The 19,494-nt window shown below is 41.4% G+C and overlaps 1 protein-coding gene across 2 annotated transcripts in view; it reads right to left on the bottom strand.

The window, feature by feature from the left end:
* ATAD1 (ATPase family AAA domain containing 1) overlaps positions 1–19,494 on the bottom strand; it is a 448,477-nt gene that overhangs the window by 222,605 nt on the left and 206,378 nt on the right. Inside the window, exon 1 of one of the 2 annotated variants that reach the window (XM_073353764.1) lies at positions 2,985–2,988. The exons of the other annotated variant lie outside the window; for it this stretch is intronic. The gene's annotated coding sequence lies outside the window, so the exon portion shown is untranslated. Of the gene's footprint in view, positions 1–2,984; positions 2,989–19,494 lie in introns of those variants that run through there. 2 annotated transcript variants of the gene reach the window in all.

Consider the following 19,494-nt stretch of genomic DNA (forward strand, 5'->3'; position numbering starts at 1 on the left):
GTTCCCTTCCTTTTTGATATCCTTTTTTAATTGATATTAAGGGAAGTTAGGGGTCTACATACCTTTGTGGATCTGGGCCTTAAGTTATAAAGTGCTCTCCACGAATGGACTCTGGGATTTAACCAATTTAAATTAAAATGCAATTTATAACAATATAAAAATGTCAAATGATGTGGCATTATATATTTGGAGGCGGACCCATACAGAGGCTGGCAAAAATTCAAGCCCCGGTTGTGCAAAGGCTTAGAGACAGGTTTAACTTTAAGCAGCTGAGTAGTCCATTTGAAGTTGCATTCTGAAGAAACCCTGAGTATAAGTTTTGCCATGTTAGATCTCATTTGCTTGGTCGACTAACATGACCTGGTGTAATTAAAGTTGAGTGTATAGTCAAACTTAGACTTATAAATACCAAGAGATCTTGTTGGACACCCGAAAAACAGAGGTACCCAGAATTCATAGAATCATAGAATATCAAGGTTGGAAGGGACCCCAGAAGGTCATCTAGTCCAACCCCCTGCTCAAAGCAGGACCAATTCCCAGTTAAATCATCCCAACTAACAACTAATCATCCCAATTAACGGGCTCTTCTGAAAATTGAGGCCTATATCTTCATAGGGTATCCAGTGATCTTTGTCAACAGCAATCTCCTACTCTGTTCAGAGGCTACTGCTATTCCATTCCATTTCAGGTGCCTTCTGCCTTATGAGAAGGCTGTCATCCAGTCCCCTGTACTGCACTGGCCTGTTGACAATAGCAGATAGGTCTGATTAGCAGGAAGTGGAAATGCTGGATCCAGAGGAAGGCCTGTAGGAGTACCCTTATGATCCCTGTCCTGAGTAAGTGGCAGGGAGCTGGCAGGAACCCAGGAGGCCTCTGAGACTCTTATTAAGCCTACGGTAGGTGGCCAGCCATTGTTTATGCTGTTGCTTCTTTTGAGTTGTTAAGTCTATTACAGGACTGTGGAGGGAAGCTTGAGAGTGCTCCAATCTGAAGGAAGATTGAGACTGATGGAGAAGCTGTACTCGCAGAAGGTGGTGGAGCTAGAACCTTTTGAGTTCTGGTATTTAACTCTTGTGATTTGAAGTGTTCATATTAATAAGTATCTCTGTGCTATGGATGTTATTAGCCTATGAGAGTGTTGGAGAAATATTCGTGAGGAGCCCTGAGAAGGGGAACTGGATGTGGGCTGCATTATAGGGCCACTCTATGCATGAGGAGGTGTTCCAAAATGGTGATGGTAGGCCAGAGACCATGAAAATACGTAGGTTTTTACAAATAAAAAAACCCTACCTTACTGAGTCATATGCTATATTTCTTTATGAAGGTTTAGGAAACAGGCCAAAGCCTGTGCATATGGTTCTAGCCTGACATCCTGAAGAAAAGTCACTAGTGTGAGCATTCTGGATCAGGGGCCAGATACTCAAGAGCTCAGCACCCACTTCCCGTTTTAGGCACTCAAATTACATATCTGTTCCCAAACAGAGTACTCTGAGGCATGGAAAGACTTTTCTCTAGGCCTTCTATTATGTAAATCACAGAGGAGCATTATTGGGACTGGCCAAGGAGTTAAGAGTATGGTGTTATGTCAATATACCCTCTCCATGTGCTGGCACTGGATAAATGATTCCTAATATTAACAAGAGCAGGATGTACAGGGGATGGGGAAGAGGTGATGGCCAGGCATGGGGATATTAAAAGCCAGAACAAAGATACAGGTTCATATTGCTTTTGCAGTGTATAGATTTCCTTATGGAGGTGCTTATACCACTTCCTCCTCCTATGCCCTTGCAAAAAACCCCCAAACAATTTATGGTACTGTGGTAGCACTTAGAAGCTTATCATATCAGGGCTCCATTCTGCTAAGCACTCTACAAACAAATAATAGAAAGACAAACCCTGCCCCCCAAAGCTTACAGTGTTGTAATTATTTTATGTAATAGTTTAAACCCTTCAATTTCAGCAGCCGGACAAATTGTTCTAGTAAGCACTCCCTTTAACACTTGGCCATTAATAAAAATAAAGGGGGACATCTTGGCTCATTTAAAGTTAATGGCAAAACTCCCACTGATTTCAGTGGGGATAGGATTTTGCTCTTTAAGAACATGCTTCTTAAACGTCTGTGTTTTCAGATAACCTTCAAAAAGAGAGAGCCAAACATTGGCATGGGAGTGGGGAAGAAGAAAAATGTTCAATGCTGAAACTAGGCTTCTGTAGCCCAAGTACAAGCCCTACTTGCTTTAAACTGTTTCAGTATAATACCATTGTTTCATGTTCTCTATGTATATAAATCTCCCCACTGTATTTTCCACTGAATGCATCCGATGAAGTGAGCTGTAGCTCACGAAAGCTTATGCTCCAGTAAATTTGTTAGTCTCTAAGGTGCCACAAGTACTCCTGTTCTTTTTGCGAATACAGACTAACACGGCTGCTACTCTGAAACCTGTTGATAACTGAAACTCTTGTAAACAGGAGAAGGGCTTGAATAAATAACATATTCATTCACAACTGTTTTTTCCAATCACTGAGCTGAAAAACCTGAGGTGACAACCCAAATAGCAAACACTTGAAACAATAGTAATCTACAAGATGAAATTTGCTCACATAAAAATGTGTTAAATAATTCTGAACACTGAACAAATGTGTAATTCACGACCTATCTGCTGATAATTCTCTAACAGAAAAGGATTCTGTTTTGAATAAATTGCTTACTGAAAATACCTCTGCGCTGGATCTGGACAGGCTAACATCCAAACCTATTTGTTCTAGAAATAGTTGTATATCTTGTGGTGATAGTCTCTTGCATGATATTTGAGTATGACTGCTGCCTGTCCCTGCTGAACCCAGAGAGTACAGAGACCTATGAAGTTTTAAAAATGAAAGCTGAAAACATTTTCAAACCTCAAAAGTTAAGGTTTGGTTCAAGTTTTGTGCTAATCTTATTTTATCCAAACATGTTCACACATTGCTAATACACAATAAAAATAGTTTCTGCACTGTACTTTAAAGTTTTTACTGGGTTTTTATTGCTGCCAATGTAAATATATAGGGCTGCATTCTTTAATCCACTAAGGCCACTCTGTATCACTGAAGTAGCTTAAAGTGGCCTTAAAGCTTCTGTTGAGAGCCAATAGAGAATTTCTCTTGTGTGTTTTGCCAGAACCACCTGCTTCCCCACCCCAGGGTGTAAGCATAAGGAGTGAGGTATGTTTGGGGTGTTCTAGAACTGGGGTGTGAGTGGGACAGGGACGTGAGGGGATGTGGTGTGGAACTAAGTTAAATCCTCTAGGGAACCTTATGACAGGGCTACACAGGGGCATCCCTCACCTATGCTATTAACTTGAACCAGGCTCAGGCAGCCCTGAATGAGGGACCAAAAACAGATCTCAGCACTGCTATGCTCTACTGTGTTTGAGCAATCAGGGCCATAATACTATGCTAAGCTATCATTCCTCTCTCAAACTTCCACCTGTTCAAAGGAAAAAAAATGTTAATGTATCCAGTAGCTCTAACTGTATAGAGATTTTTTCCACTGTACATTTTTACTCTTTCTAATCATTGTTTTTATGAGCCTGTGACCTCTGTAGCTGCTCTGATTGGAAACTAGCTTTGTGTGCTATTGAACACTTCAATGTGAATGTTCTGTTTATTCTGAAAATTGCATTTACTCAGCCATAAATACAATGCTTTTGCTGAAATTAGAACTTGAGAGAACACCATACACCTAAAATATTTCTAAAGGAAATAATTAGACAGCCAGGCAAAAGTATTGGGTTTTTTTCTGCCTAGCACCACTGTTTTGAAAGCTCCCGGCCCAGCTCCTCAGAGGTATTTAGGCACCTAACTCTTATTGAGCAAGTCCCTTCCTCAGAATATTTTGGGATTTTAAAAAATTGTTTACATTTGACTCCTACAGCAAGTAACATGACAGGAAATTGGGCCACCAGTGGGGCTCCTAGGCAGCCTGATGATGTGCAGAGAACCAGCGTGCACTGTGCTGCACATCACAATCACATCTGTGAGAACAAGGCAGAGTTTTGTAAAATACATTAAATGTAGCCCAGGTCAGCTCCCAGACAGAAGCTAACTCACACAGTTGGTGCATCTTAGCAGATGGCCAGGAAGATGGAAGGAGGGATGTTAATCACCTGTTAACAAATTGAGTAGGTTGGCTTGTTTTCTGAACCAGGTGCCTGGAGAGAATTCATGCTTTAGAAGGCTTACGAAATGGGCGGCTTCAGAAAACTTTAGAGCTCTGCAATGCCTTGCAGGAGGCCTGAGTTTGCTTCCTCATCATTTACATTTGCTACCTGGATGGCTGTTTTCTGTCCCCTGCCTCCTCTCTTTTCCCCATTCATTTTTCTCTCCTACAGATCAGTCCATTTCTCCCTTCTGCCCTTACTTTTCCTTTCTGACCTCTCTCCCTTGCCTTTCATTCTCTGACTCCTGCTTCCCTAACACACACACCATATACCTACTAAGCCTTTCCTGAACTACTCTACGCACTGCACTCTGGTCTGCCCCTGAGGCTGATGTGGGAGTATGCTGGGGAAGAAGGAGCAGCCTGGCCTGCCTGCTTCAGAAGGGGAGGGGGAGCTGCCATGGGCATGGATGATTGAAGCAACAGAGATGGCTCAGGATTGAGCTGCTCTCCAGTTCAATCTGCTTACAAAGATCAAAAGGTTTCTTTATTCCAGGAGCTCTGCAGTGTTGTTAGGAGCTGAGGAGAGGGTCCAGTCTGTATTTTCCAAGCCTGTTGAATCTTAGAACTGCCCAGCTTTTGTTAAGCATACTTTATGCCACTTGGTCTCCTGTTTGCTTAACTTATTAGTGGACTCCCTCTTTGATGTTGCACTCCATATGCTTTATGAAAATATGCTTATGAATGTGAATATAATGTAACTGGAATATGCTTTATGCAAAAGGTGTCTTGTAAGGTATCATTACAAAGCTTATAGTTTACTGAGTGTGATCATCCTGTTTGCATGCATGTATCATTCTTGTATCTGAAGATAGAAATATGAAATATAACTCTGAGGTCCTATTGTAATTATGCAACGTATGGGCCATTAATGATGGTTTAGAATCTTCATGGCTCCCATTGACTAGGACAATTGGTTGTAAATGGTTTATTTACCTGCAAGCCTGCCTGTGTACATGTGGGCCAGCCTGCGGGTAATGAAGATTGAGGTCTCACAGGGACATGTGACCATGTCACCTGATAATGGAATTCATCTTAAATCTGGTACTTTACCATGGTGGGGACCAAGAGAGACAAAAGATTCCCGCCTTGTGCCAAAACTATAAAATGGCGTGGAGCAGGACAGAGAGGGCTTCCAGTCATGAGAGAGCCCCTGCTTACCACCTAAGATGGCTGCTGAAACTCACAGGGACTGTACCAGAGGAAAGGATTGAGCCCAGACTAGGAAGGAGTCTAGTCTGTGAAAGAGGCTTATTGGAACATCTCTAAGGGCGAGATATTAACTGTAATCAGTTTTTTAATGTATTAGGCTTAGACTTGTGTGGTTTTGCTTTATTTTGCTTGATGACCTACTTTGTTCTGTCTGTTATTACTTGAAACCACTTAAATCTTACTTCTTATACTTAATAAAGTCACTTTTGTTTATTAATGAACCCAGAGTAAGTGATTGATTAATACCTGGGGGAGAAAACAGCTGTGCATATCTCTCAATCAGTGTTACAGAGGGCGGACAACCCTGTATAAGTATTAAACAGAGTAAAACAGAATTCTTTGGGGTTTAGATTCCATTGGGAACTGGGTGTCTGGGTGCTGGAGAGGTAACCTGCTAAGCTGTTTTCAGTTAAGTCTGCAGCTTTGGGGGCATGGACCAGACCTGGGTCTGTGTTGCAGCAGGCTAGCGTGTTTGGCTCAAAAAGGCAGGGATATGGAGTCCCAGGCTGGCAGGGGAAATGGGCTCAGAGATCATTCCAGCACATCAGGTGACAGTCCCAAGGGAGTCTCTGTGACCGAACCTGTCACACCCTCCACCTCCATCTCAAGACTGGACTCAACAGCTTGGTCAACACTAGAATTTTTCTCACCATTCTGCTCGTGCCAGACAAACACCGTGGGGAAAATGCCAGTGTAGGTGCCCTTGGAGTATGTAAGTATTTCTTGTGCGTTACTTCAGTGGAAACTCCTACCTGGAACCTCATAGTCAGTGCTAGCAGCAACTAGAGCAACCGCTCACCCAAGTGAGCCAAGGTAATGAAGTTTTGCTAAACTTATCTTTGCTGGAAGTTGCTCTTTTCACATCAATCAATATATGAAGAGAGGCCATTGCAAGGGAGTGTTTTCTCTCAATATCCCCTGGATGTTTGAGGAACCTCACCTCCTCTTGGAGTTCTTAGTGCCTGGATGACTCAAGTCCTGTTTTTGTTCACTTCTCAAACAGGTACCATTTTCACCCTGCTGAAGATATTTTTTATTAACACGAGTCACTAACAAATGTAAACAGGTACCGAGTTATAACTACAGGCTCAGCTGTGATTATTTTGAACTTAGGTTCCATTGACAACAGGAAAGTAACTAATTTCTGGAGAGACTTAACACTAACTTCAACCAGGAATAAACAAGGACATGAGAGAAACATAGTCAGATCTAAAGCTAGTGAAACTGGCAGTCGCACTAAAAACTGATGTCAATGCAGAAATGATTGTGTCTTGTGAACGTGTTCCTGCATTTACCTTACATGTAGATAAGAATTTGATTAAAACATCTCTACCCAAAGGTTATGGAATCGGAAAATTAGGAAAAGTAATGTTAGCCATATAAAATTATATGTAAAGTTAACTTAAAACACATTTCTTCCCTCCTGATTTAAGTGTATGTTATGGGTCAGACTTTCAACTGAGCTCAGCAACCAACAGCTCCCATTTAGGAATGTAAATAATGGGCTAGACTTTCAGAAGAGCCCAGCTCCTGGCCAGGCACTGAAACAAAGTATCCTGAGTTTCAAAAATGCTCTGCTTCCAGCGTTGACTCGATGGAAGCTGCTAATTTTGGACACTCTTGAAAATCTGGCCACTTATTTTGTTGCTGAAATGGGAGCTGAGCACTTTTGACAAGCTGGCCCCTTGGTTTTCCAAGATTTTGAGTAAAAATAATGAAGTTTGCAAGTTAGTCCATCAGTTTATTAATGGTTAAGTAATACAGTATCAGCATTGTGAGAGAGAGTATTGGGCTGGATTCCTAACTGCCCTCAGCCCTACCCCAACATGTTCCCACAGCAGGGTGTGGCATAAGGCTGTTACAGTCTACCATGGGAACTGCTTTGTACCATAGGAATTCCCTGCTGGGGAGAGCTGCTTGGGTCTTGGACCATTTATACCACTTGAATTGCATAAAGGGCTTGGACTGAATTGCACAATCAGAACCACTGTCTCAGTTTTAATTTGCTATGATTGTTTTGGCTTTTTTAAGGCACTGGAATCATATCCCAAGGATCATTGTGTAGAACCCCCATTTTGATCATTCTAGCCAGATGATCATTCTATGCAGAGCCACAAAACAATGAAACCCTTTCTAACTGTAAAGGTAGTTAAGTACTGGATTAGGCTTCCAAGGGAGGTTGTGGAATCCCATCATTTGAGAACAGGTTGGACAAATACCTGTCAGGGATGCTTTAGGTTGATTTGGTCCTGTTTCATCTGGACTACATGACCTCTTGAGGTCCCTTCCAGCCCTACATTTCTATGATTCTATAAATTTCTTAAGAAAAGGAGCAAAATTTCTATCTTTCCAGGACAAAATTAGATCATTGAGAAATTGTAGTGCCATAGCCAATAAGTCAAATTATAATATATGGATAAATGCTAGTTACTGTCTAACTTATTCTTTAAAATCAAATGGGATTCTGAAAGATTGAAGATGCACTTCTGATTTAGAAAGAAAAACCAAGATCCCAATGCTGCAAAGATTTATGCATGTGTTATCCTTTAAGAACATGAGTAGTCTTGTTGAGTTAGATGGGATTTCTTATATGTTGAAAGTTATTCATTATGTAAATCTTTGCAAGATGGGGCCCAAATCCTCACTGTGAATGAGTGGGCAAATACATCAGCACCAAAAGGAAAATGGCTTTAAGAAAGTCAGACCTCAACCCTGGATTGAGAAATCATCTGGGCTCCATAGAGGTACAGTGATCTGATCAGTTGATTTGCAATGCAGGAGTGGAGCTTAATATTTTGACCTTATAGAGAAATGAAAAAAGATGATCAGTAAAACTGAATCCCACTGTACTTATACTCCAAAGACCTGGAATAGAATTAGATTAAACTATGAATCTGAATGACGACAGTAGACAACATTGAAAAATTCCAATGAACTCCTAAAAAGAGAAATAATTTCAGTCCAAAAGTGTGTTAAAAAACCAAACCCTTCCCTCCCGCCCCAGCACCAAAAAACCCCAAACAAACTCATAGTTGACAGTTTTACAACAGAGATTTAAAGGTAAGACAGTGCCTATTATAGACATATAAAGGCAGCCACAGATCTGGTCATTAACACTATCTTATTCATAACTGCAATTGTTTTATAACTGGTCTGGGCTCTGTTAACCACAAGTATTTTGCCTAGTGCATTGCGTAAACCCACAGAAGGTTGTGGTCCTGCCTTCTGCTCCCCATCAAGCTGAGCAGCCCCCAGTTTGTCTCTACATTTTAGGACCACTTTCACCCAGTTCTGCAAGTGAGATATATGGACAACCATGAGTGGGTTGGAGAATTAATGGGGGGGCGGGGGGAAGAATTGGATCTATGTTCCAGCATAATGAAATTTTGGAGACTGAACCAAAGACTCCCCAGCTGAGCATACATGTATGTCCTTATCTAGATGACTGTAAAACATTCTGTAAAAACAAACAAACACAATCCTTGGCATTATCCAAGTGAGGGACAATGAAAGCTCTCCTCTGTTCTAATTCAACAATCCTCGGTTGCAGTTTGCTTTTGTAACAATCGGCGCTGTTTTAACTTTCTGCCTGACCAACAGATCAGAGATGTTGAAGTGTTCTCCCACAGTTTGGTGAAAGTCCTAATTTTTGTATTTCACAATTTTTTACCAGTGTGTGAAGTGCAATTTTCATTGACTGTCACACATGATCCAGAAACTGTGATCCACCGCCCCCCTCCGCCCCACTGTTTCAGTAGCAGGGAACAATGTTTTTTGTTCTGTTTGTACAGAGCCTAGCACAATGGTGTTCTGACCCATGACTGGTGCTCTTAGGCACAGTGGTAATAAAAATAACAATTGCATGGTAAAAATGTTGACATTCCAACCATAACTCCATTCCTTTTGTCAGCTAGAAAAGCAAAAACTACACAGAGATGAGGCTTAATAGTTCAGGCCTAGGTGCACAAAACCTAAGTTGGAAAAGCCTTTTTTGGATTCTGCCTTGTCTATGAATCTCTGGTCTAGTGGAGTGAAAGCCAATATTTTTTGTGGAATAAGATCCAAGCTGGGAGTGCAACTGTAATATGTTTGGCATATATGTGCAAATCCTGTTCCCAGGATGCAGAGTTCTTGGATACAAAGGAACCAGTGCAGGAATTTTCATTTAACTTGGGGACATCAGGACAGGAGATGCCTTCATGTGTGGAGTCCTGTCTTGCAAAGGCTTCTTGTTTGGCCACCTGTGGTGAGACAGACATGCAGAGAGACAGGGCAGGAGGAACTCCTCTTCTGGGGATCATCTGATCCCTCCCCCACTCGGGAAGCTACTCTAACCTTAGCCTGCTGCCATTCCAGCGCCTGCAGGGAGCGTGCAGAATTTCCCAACGTTCAGTGGAGTTACTTGTGCTGGAAGCTGGAAACAGAATTTGTGCTTTAAAAAAACCCAACCTTTCACCACTTTTACTAATCTCTTCTTTCCCCCTCCCACGACTAATGTTTATATGTGGTAGGCATTTGTTTGCACAGCTTTATTCTCCTGAGATTACTGGGGCAGGAAGAAGCAGAGGATCAGTCTAAGCAATAAAGGAGAAGAAGGAATAGCCTAGAGATGATATTCTGTAGACATGGTATAGCCAACGGGCAATTCTGTCTTTGGAATCAGGAGAAGGCTCAGTGGGAGCCAAGCTTTGGGAGGGAAGGGATTATCTTCCAACACCACTTGCTGAAAGTTTGATCTGGGCTGAATTGAGCCCTAAAACTTCATATTCTAAATTAGCCAATCTGAATGGATCATATTCTTCTCACTTACACCTTAACTATCCTACTGAAACCTACCAATAGGGCTGCACTCAGAGTCCTCAAAATGCAGGAATTCATTGTCTTCTCAATGCTTCGCTCATCAGAGTTTCTTAAATGAATTAAGCCAAACGTAACATCATGTCAGAATCATCTTCAGTGCTAGACATGGGTCAGGGTTTAGACAATAAGGATCAAATTCTGACCTGACACATGATATTCAGATTGTTTTATCCACTGCTGAAAGGCATTCAGATAGCACGGTGATGTGTGCAGTACAGAAACTGAGTAGAATAGTACATAAAAGACGTACACCCACTGAAACCACATTAATGGTATGAGGTGTTTTTAATGGAAGCTTTGTAGAGCTTTCTGCTGCAGTGCTCACAAACTGCACACTTGACATCCGCCAGAAGGAGAGAGAAGTCAGAATATCATGAAAGGGGAGCAGAGCATGCTTTCAAAATGGGTTGAACTGGAATTTAAAAAGTGATATTCTTTCAAGTCCCAGCCCTAAAATAAACTCTGCTCATGTGAGTTGCCAAAGTGAAATGCTGCTGTCTGGAGCTTAGCTTCCCTGGGTGGGACTCCAATACGCCTGGGGCTCCCCTAGGGTCTGACAGTCGAAAAAGAGATTTCCGTTCAGACAAACAAAATGTTTCATTTCAATGTTTTGAAACATTTTTTTAATTTTGACCTATTTTTTTTTAGCTATCATTTGCTTAAATTTTAAAGCAAAACCATTTCCATGGGGAGGGGACACCCAGAATTTTTCATGTAGAAAATGTCAAAATGACATTTCAACAATTTTTTAAAAAATTCCCAACCTTTTTTTAGCCAAATATCTTGTGGAAACTGATCCTTCCTTGTGAACAGTTTCAGTTTTGACAAATTAGCATCTTCCAAAAAAGAAAAAAATCTGTCTACGAGATCTAATAACTGCTACTGACTAGTGACAGCAAAACGAGATATCACTGACCGAAAACTACAAATCTGAGACCCTCCTGCTGCTTTCATACATGAAGAATGACATAATTAACAATGTTGACATTTAAGTGATCATCACTGGGCATCTGAGTTAACCCTCAGCTGTGCTGTGTATATATAGGGCAGTTTACACTTTTGAGTTATTGTTCCAGACTCAGGCAGTCACTTTGTTAACCTCAAAAACTGTGACTCAAGTGTTTCTTCTCTAGAGATTGAATTTAAAAAAGAAAAGAAAAGAAAAGAGAGTTGAGATTCTGCTAAAGAAGTTTACAATTTGACTTATTGGCTATGGCACTTTTAGAGAGATTCTGGCCGCATCTGAGCCAGGTTTTAAAATAAAAACAGTTGCAAAAATTTCATTTGTAATGAGAGAAATAGGCTAGGGAGATCTAAAAATGATACACAGTTACATTCAGAGCCAATTCACAGCACTGGGTATGGATAATGGGATGGATTCGGTGCTTTGCTTTACTTTACTCACTTTGCTATAAATGTCTTGACTCAGCACAACATTTAGTTTCAGTATATTGGTATCCTACACTAATGTGCATTGCCCAAGAAACAGCAGGGAAACGATATATTTTGTAGAATCTCTTTCATTTTTTATGTTTAAAAGAAAACATACAGAATCTATAATGGAAAAATACATATGCATGTGCATATAAATCAAGAGAAGCTTTTCATATCTGACAATGTCAGAATGATCTTTTTCAGTGATTGATGAAAAGTCACAGTCCTTGCAGAGCCACAGCCTGTGCGATTTTTCATGTTCAAAGAATGATACATCTTCTGGGGTATTTAATCAGAGAGGTACCAATAGTTAAGCTAGTGTGCAGACACACATTTTTTGGGAAGTCAGTGGGGACCCAAAGGACTTTCTTTTCATGGAATCTTTAATCTGGACATTTCCAGACTTTTAGGAAGTTAGATCTGGATACAAACTTTCTGGTTCGAGCACTTATTGGCTGGAAGACAGCGTTTTACTAAAATATCTACCAACTACATTTCTGGCTTAGAGTTTTTACTTGGGTGTTCCAGGTTACCTTTAAATTAGTTATTGAATAATGGAACAACTGCACAATCTGGTGTACCCTTACTGGTATTAGCTATGGCTGAGCAGAGACCAAGTAAAGCTCATGTTACTTTTGAGATTTGTGTTGATCTTTCCTTCTGGACTCAACTGAAACCCAGACCACAAACAAACACAATTTATTTAATCCACAATTTATTTAAACCACAATTTATTTAATCCACTTGACTTTGCATTCTGCTGGAAAGGTTTTTTCCGTCTCAGGAACATAGTCTGATATCTTCAAAGGGCACATCATCTGCATGTAAAACCCTTGTGATCCTTTATCGTGTCTTTTTGGTGTGAACCATTACCTGCTATGAAAAAGAGAGCCTGGAAAACCCTTGCGTGTGTGCTGTGGTTAGCACAAAATATAGGAGTTCAGGATTGTTTATTTCCTAACCTTTATGTTCAAATAATATTTTATATTTTGCACCAGCATGATCATTTAAAAGTATTTGCTCTGTCTCATTAACTGTAGAGCTGTGCACAAGTTTCAAGGATCTGCTTATTTACTTATGCAATCTCTGGAAGACACTTAGGGACAGATTTTTGAACATATTTAGGTACCTAACGATGCAGATAAGAGCCAAGAGGCTTTTTTCAAAAGCACACAGGTATGGGAGTTAGACAGCTAAGCATGTTTGAAAATTCCATAAGGTACCTATCTGCATGTTTCGATGCCTAAATACCTTTAAAAATCTATCTCTTAGGGTGATGCGTGTGATAGAAATACCTAGGCAGATAAGGAAACCTGGAATGCCTGAGTGTGTGGTTTCCCCAGTAGCCCATTGGCGGCTTTGGAGTCACACTGTTTTATAGGTAGCAATGTAGCAGGGAGCAGCAGGACTGAAAAAGCTTTTGTGACTGTCTCCCCAGAAGGATTTAAGGGGGGAGGCAGCTTACTTTCTCCATGTGAGGAAGAAGGCTGAGGGAAGTGAGTCAAATGGCTGCTTTGTGAAGAGTTGATGGAGAGGAAGTAGGGGGCCAGGCTGCTAACCCTAAAGATCCTGGAGGGCAGAAGGTGTAGTATACAAACAAGTGCAATGTCTTCCAGAAGGCAACTGAAGGTTAGCGGGGAGCTGGCCTGTTTTTTATTTGTTTATGTTTAGAAGAGAAGGGCTGGTTGGAGGGAGACAGCAGCAAAACTTGATTTCTCAGTGAAACCATCCATTCAATTGGATTTGCTTTATGACATTTCTGTGCTCCAGGTTTAGAGCAAACCCAGATTTAGAGTGAACTTCCTTATGAGTGAAAAGGGAATATGCTGAGAAGGTTTGCAGAAATTTGAGTGACTTTAAATCAGCAGATTTTGCAGGAGCTCTTCCCCTTCCTCCTCCTGCTATTTTGGGGGCCTAAGGGACCCGACTTCAACAGCTCCTTGGAAGCAGCAGCTGGAATAAATGGCCAAGGAACATGTTTGTTTGGCAGCACTTATCAGGGAGCCTATTAGCAGGCTCCTGGAAGGAGAAGAACCCTTATGAACACCAATGTCTGTCAAACCTGAGTGCTGTGAGCCTCTGGGGGCTGGGCCTGGGTGGAGGAGAAGTAGTTACTAGGTCAGGAACCTGGTTAACATAGCATGGCAACCGACTGCCATGCAGGCCCAGGATAGCTTGCCTGTGGCTGGGACTGCCCACTCGTGTACACAGAACATAGACAGGCACAGTGTTTGTGGGAGTGACTCAGATGCAGGGGCCTTGTTCCAGCCATAGGAGAAGTGGCCCCTTTATTGCTGCAGATGGCAGGATGGCCAGGACCCACTGGTCCTTTAGTGGGCCACAGAACCATTTAGGAGGGAGGAATCCATCATGCACGGAGACTGGGGTGCCCCAGAAAGGGGCTACATGTAATTATCAGGGGCATTTTTAAAAAATTTGGATAAGGGTATTACTAATGAGTCTCTCCACCAAACGCACAGAATGAGCACCATCAATGTAAACAGCCCCTAAAGCTGGAGTAACTGGCCCAGGGCAGATAACCCTAGCACTGGGATGATCTTCTCATGCTGCTGAGGGGGCAGAGGGTCTCTTATGCTTATCACTGCTGGTGGGGTATAGCCAGGATACTTCTCCCCAGAACCAATCCTTGCCCATGTACCTCAAACTGCTGTAACCCAGTGCAGCAGGAACTTGGAAGTGCATAGGTGAGTGTTACACCACCTGTCAAATACACCCTGACATGCACTATGTGCAGACAAGCCAGAACCCTGATCTGGCCCTTAGTTCATAACATTGCTCTGATTTTAACAGACCTGTCCTCTCCTTTACATTGACATGACTTTCTCTTCTGCTTTTCAGATACACTTAGAATGGCCATCTTAAGTGCATCTAGAAGCCACAGAGTGTACATGTGAAACATTGCGACAGAGTACGTGGAAGCTGTAGCTGATGTTTAAGGTGAGTCTGACATACACATTAGATACTTATGACTGTACAGCTACAATTCCGCAAGAAAAATATTTCAATAAATTACCCTTTGGCTTCTATGAGTACAAAGTTTGGATACTTGTCCAAGCTTATCTAAATTTCAATTGTCTGGAAATCTGGGCCCTCATGTAAGATTTCCATCCCTTCCTGGTTTTATCTGGACCCAAACCAACAAGAACAGTCCCTCTCATGGGGCACCAGGAAATGCAGAGGCAAAAAACAGTTGAGAGTTCCAGGTTTGGGGTTTGCCTGGAATTTTGGGAAAAGAATGAAATCATTTTTAATTTGATCTCAACCTGTTTTCACATTGCCAAGGGTTTTATTACTTTCTTCTGTGGGATTTCTTCAGTGCAGCCCCCAATGCTTGGAACCCCTCCTTGAACCAATATGATGTGACTGTAGCCTTTCTTCTTTCAAGTCCCTCCTTAAAACACAGTGTTTCAAAAAGCCTATTAACACTAACTCCTTCCCCCAGAATAGTGTTGTGCTTGCTTTGCATCATGGGTAGTTTGGATAGGTGCAAAAGTGAGTGAAGAATTCTCATCAGGTAGCATTTTCAACTCAGGGGTAAATAACTGCACATTGTGGAAGTTAGTAGGGGGGAGGGGAAAAACAGGCCCTTTTGTTCATAACTGATACAATATTTTACAAGTAATCAACAAAAATAATTATAATAAACTACCTTGGGGTCAAAGTGCTATTTTCACTTTATTATAATCACTATTAACAAAGATATAGAATCTATGTCTCAGTTCAATGTTCTAATCTAAACTATATGTAAGTAATCGTCAGGCCAAGTCATTAGAACTTTTAATTCCTGATATACTCTAAGAATTATGGCAGCTGGCCATACCACTTTGACCTTTCAGTATTTGCAAACTGGCTGGCTATTCTGTCCCTCCCCCTCAGGCTGGCACAGCTGTAAACACACACATAATAATAGAACAATTGTAATATTCTATTTGTTTTCCAGTGAGAACCCCAGATCAGCACTGGCTTTAGGTGGCATGAGGATCTAGCTTGGTGTTGTGTGACTCCCACAAATAGCATGAATTCTGGATTTTGGAAGTATGTCCCTTTCATTTTATTGTAAAGTTTCCTTTATGCTCCTTATACATATCAGAGAAATATGGCCTACCACATATGGAAACAATTATTTACAAACTATCAATGTGACCTTCAGAGCCCTAGTTCCCTTCTCTGTGTAAGAGAAATATGCTGTTAGAGCAGCATAGAGGAGAGCAGGGAATCAGTTCTGTGTGTGGCTCTTAGACTAGACCTAGGTTTGAGCCTAATAAAAACAATCCTCAAATATTAGTAAATAGCGAAAAAAGCATTTCTGTATTTAATGATACTGCAGCTTCTATTTCTCTCAGCTTCAAACCATTTTTGCTATCAAAGACTAAACTCCGCTAATGAAGCAAGCATCAGTGGCTTTTTTATAATAGGATGGGAATCAGTGGCTTATACTCTTTTCACTTGTTGTGGTGGTGTTGTACTTAGTCACTAATGTAAGCCTTTAAAACAATGTTCTCTTCTGTGCCTTAAAAACAATAAGGAGTCCGGTGGCACCTTAAAGACTAACAGATCTATTTGAGCATAAGCTTTCGTGGGTAAAAACCCCACTTCTTCAGATGCATCGAAAGCTTATGTTCAAATAGATCTGTTAGTCTTTAAGGTGCCACCGGACTCCATGTTGTTTTTGTGGATACAGACTAACACGGCTATCCCCTAATACTTATCTTCTATGCCTTGCGTGTTTCAGGACATCATTAGATTATGCGCATAGAGTAATCAAATGCCATTGTAATTTCTCCCAAATACACTGTACCTAACTTCACTATTCCTAAATAAGGATAAGGTACTAAAACAGTTTCATCTGTTTCCCAGGTGGAATTGTTGCCCTTCTAGGTTTGGCAGGCTCATTGCACCAGGGAACCAAACCACTGATACTGTAATGTGTCGTGGGGTGAGTTAATCCCATAAAGTTTTTTAAACAGTTTTTTTAAAAGTTTTTTAAGTTCCTGATGTTTATCCTGTAGAAGCGAATAACCAGTGCCAGAGATGCTTGGGGACAAAGTCTGCTCTGTTACATTGGTGTGAATCTGGAAAAACTCCATTGACTTCTATGTAGATACTGAAGATAGACACTGGTGTAACTGAGAGCAGAAGATATCCCATAATGTACAAATCAGAAGAATATAAAAATCCTCAGTGCAAAATTCTGCTACTGCAAAGAAGTGTCTGTCTTCCACCCTCAAGTCTTCCAAGATAACAGAACTGCACTGTCTGTTTACTTTATCAAAAAGAAGTTTGAGAGATAACTCAATTACAGTGTGTATGTGCCTTCATGGGGAGAAAATAGTGCTTTATCTAGCAGAGAAAGCTGTAATAAGAACCAATGGATGGAAGCTGAAGCCAGACAAATTCCATGGCCCATGTTAAGGTGAAAAGGGGATCATCTCATCAAAAGTGACTGTACAATACACGTAGAAATGTACTTTTGCTGCATATTTTTAAACATAAAAACTGTCATTTTACCAATATTTCACAAAACGGAAAATTTGGGGAGTATGGTTGGGAGTTGGAGGAGCAAATCATGTCAAATAGGATGGTAAAAGTTTGAGTTAAATTATGTGAAACACTAACTTTGAATGTCATCCAGGTCTGAAATTAACAGCTGCACAACTACAGAGGTGTTGTGTGCAATGACGCTGTGACTTCCCAGTTTCTGTTGCAGATGCTCACATAATTCGAGCACAGTTTAGCTAGCTCACGACACAAAAACCCCTGCTGCTCACTGATGCCTTTGAAAGTTAGTCTAAGGGTCAGAGATATAATGCTGTGAGATACAAGCAAGCTGCTGATCCTGTCTGTCCATGACAATCATATGAGTGAACAAGTACAGAGAGGACATCTGAGGAAAAGGAAAAATGTCATTCCCACACAGCACTCATCAACTGCCAGCTGGTAAGGGCCTGATCAGAGACCGTCCAACTACATAGGAGACTTTCTATTGACTTTAGTGGTCTTTGGATCAGGCTCCTAATAACAGAGCTGCACAGGTTCATTGACCATAAACCCTGTAGCTGCCTGAAGAGCATGAGAATCTGGTAGGGAGGAATGGAGAACACAGACCAAAAGCTCATGACTACTATGGCAACACATTTGTTGTTGCTGCACATATGCCCCAGGCCCTTTCTGGGTTGGAGAAAAGGAAACCGTTTCTCCATGTCAGTGATGTTTCCCCTCCCAAAATCCCTTTACTTGGGCATTACCCAGAGGACATGCATGAAACCTAATGGCACAAAATAGCCTTACATAAATAATACGAGTAATGTATATTTATGGTACATACAAACAGAAAACTAGCTCTTGACATACAGATAACCAATACAGGTAGAAAAAACTCTTTAAGATTACAAAGACAATGGATTTTTGGTGTATAATTTAAAATCTCCCCTCTCCCTATCTACACACACTGTCACTGGACACCGGATTTTCCCCTTCTCCATCTGGATAGCATATTGGTGTGCTATTGTACAGTCTTACGCCTGAGTGCTGGCTCGTTGGCATTTAATTTTCCAGGGGGTAAGGGGAAACACTGAAGGTATTTACAGGACAAAGAAGTATATGGATACAGCAAATAGATACTAAAAAGAAAAACGGTACATCAAATATGGGTCCTAGTTCCTTTCATTCATCTCAGTACACAAACATACGGTACATATAATATATATATTTCCTATGCATGTTACAGATAATATACATGCCCCCACTGATATGGAAACCTTTTGATATCATGGCCAAAATTAATAAGATATGTATAGTGTTTTCAGATGAAATATCCAAAATCACCTTAAAACAGCTGAAAAATGACCTAGTATCTAGTCAGGAACTAGGATAACTAATATGATTTCTTAGAGTAAATGAGCACCATAGAATCATAGAATATCAGGGTTGGCAGGGACCTCAGGAGGTCATCTAGTCCAACCCCCTACTCAAAGCAGGACCAATCCCCAACTAAATCATCCCAGCCAGAGCTCTGTCAAGCCTGACCTTAAAAACCTCTAAGGAAGGAGATTCTACCACCTCCCTAGGTAACGCATTCCAGTGTTTCACCACCCTCCTACTGAAAAAGTTTTTCCTAATATCCCACCTCAACCTCCCCCATTGCAACTTGAGACCATTTCTCCTTGTTCTGTCATCTGCTACCACTGAGAATAGTCTAGAACCATCCTCTTTGGAACCACCTCTCAGGTAGCTGAAAGCAGCTATCAAATCTCCCCTCATTCTTCTCCTCTGCAGACTAAACAATCCCAGTTCCCTCAGCCTCTCCTCATAAGTCATGTGTTCCAGACCCCTAATCATTTTTGTTGCCCTTCGCTGGACTTTCTACAATTTATCCACATCCTCCTTGTAGTGCGGGGCCCAAAACTGGACACAGTACTCCAGATGAGGCCTCACCAATGTCGAATAGAGGGGAACGATCACGTCCCTTGATCTGCTGGCTATGCCCCTACTTATACATCCCAAAATGCCATTGGCCTTCTTGGCAACAAGGGCACACTGTTGACTCATATCCAGCTTCTCGTCCACTGTCACCCCGAGGTCCTTTTCCGCAGAACTGCTGCCTAGCCATTCGGTCCCTAGTCTGTAGCGGTGCATTGGGTTCTTCCGTCCTAAGTGCAGGACCCTGCACTTATCCTTGTTGAACCTCATCAGATTTCTTTTGGCCCAATCCTCCAATTTGTCTAGGTCCCTCTGTATCCTATCCCTGCCCTCCAGCGTATCTACCACTC

The sequence above is a fragment of the Lepidochelys kempii genome, chromosome 7 (genome assembly GCF_965140285.1).
Source record: "Lepidochelys kempii isolate rLepKem1 chromosome 7, rLepKem1.hap1, whole genome shotgun sequence".
NCBI classification, from domain to species: Eukaryota; Metazoa; Chordata; order Testudines; family Cheloniidae; genus Lepidochelys; species Lepidochelys kempii.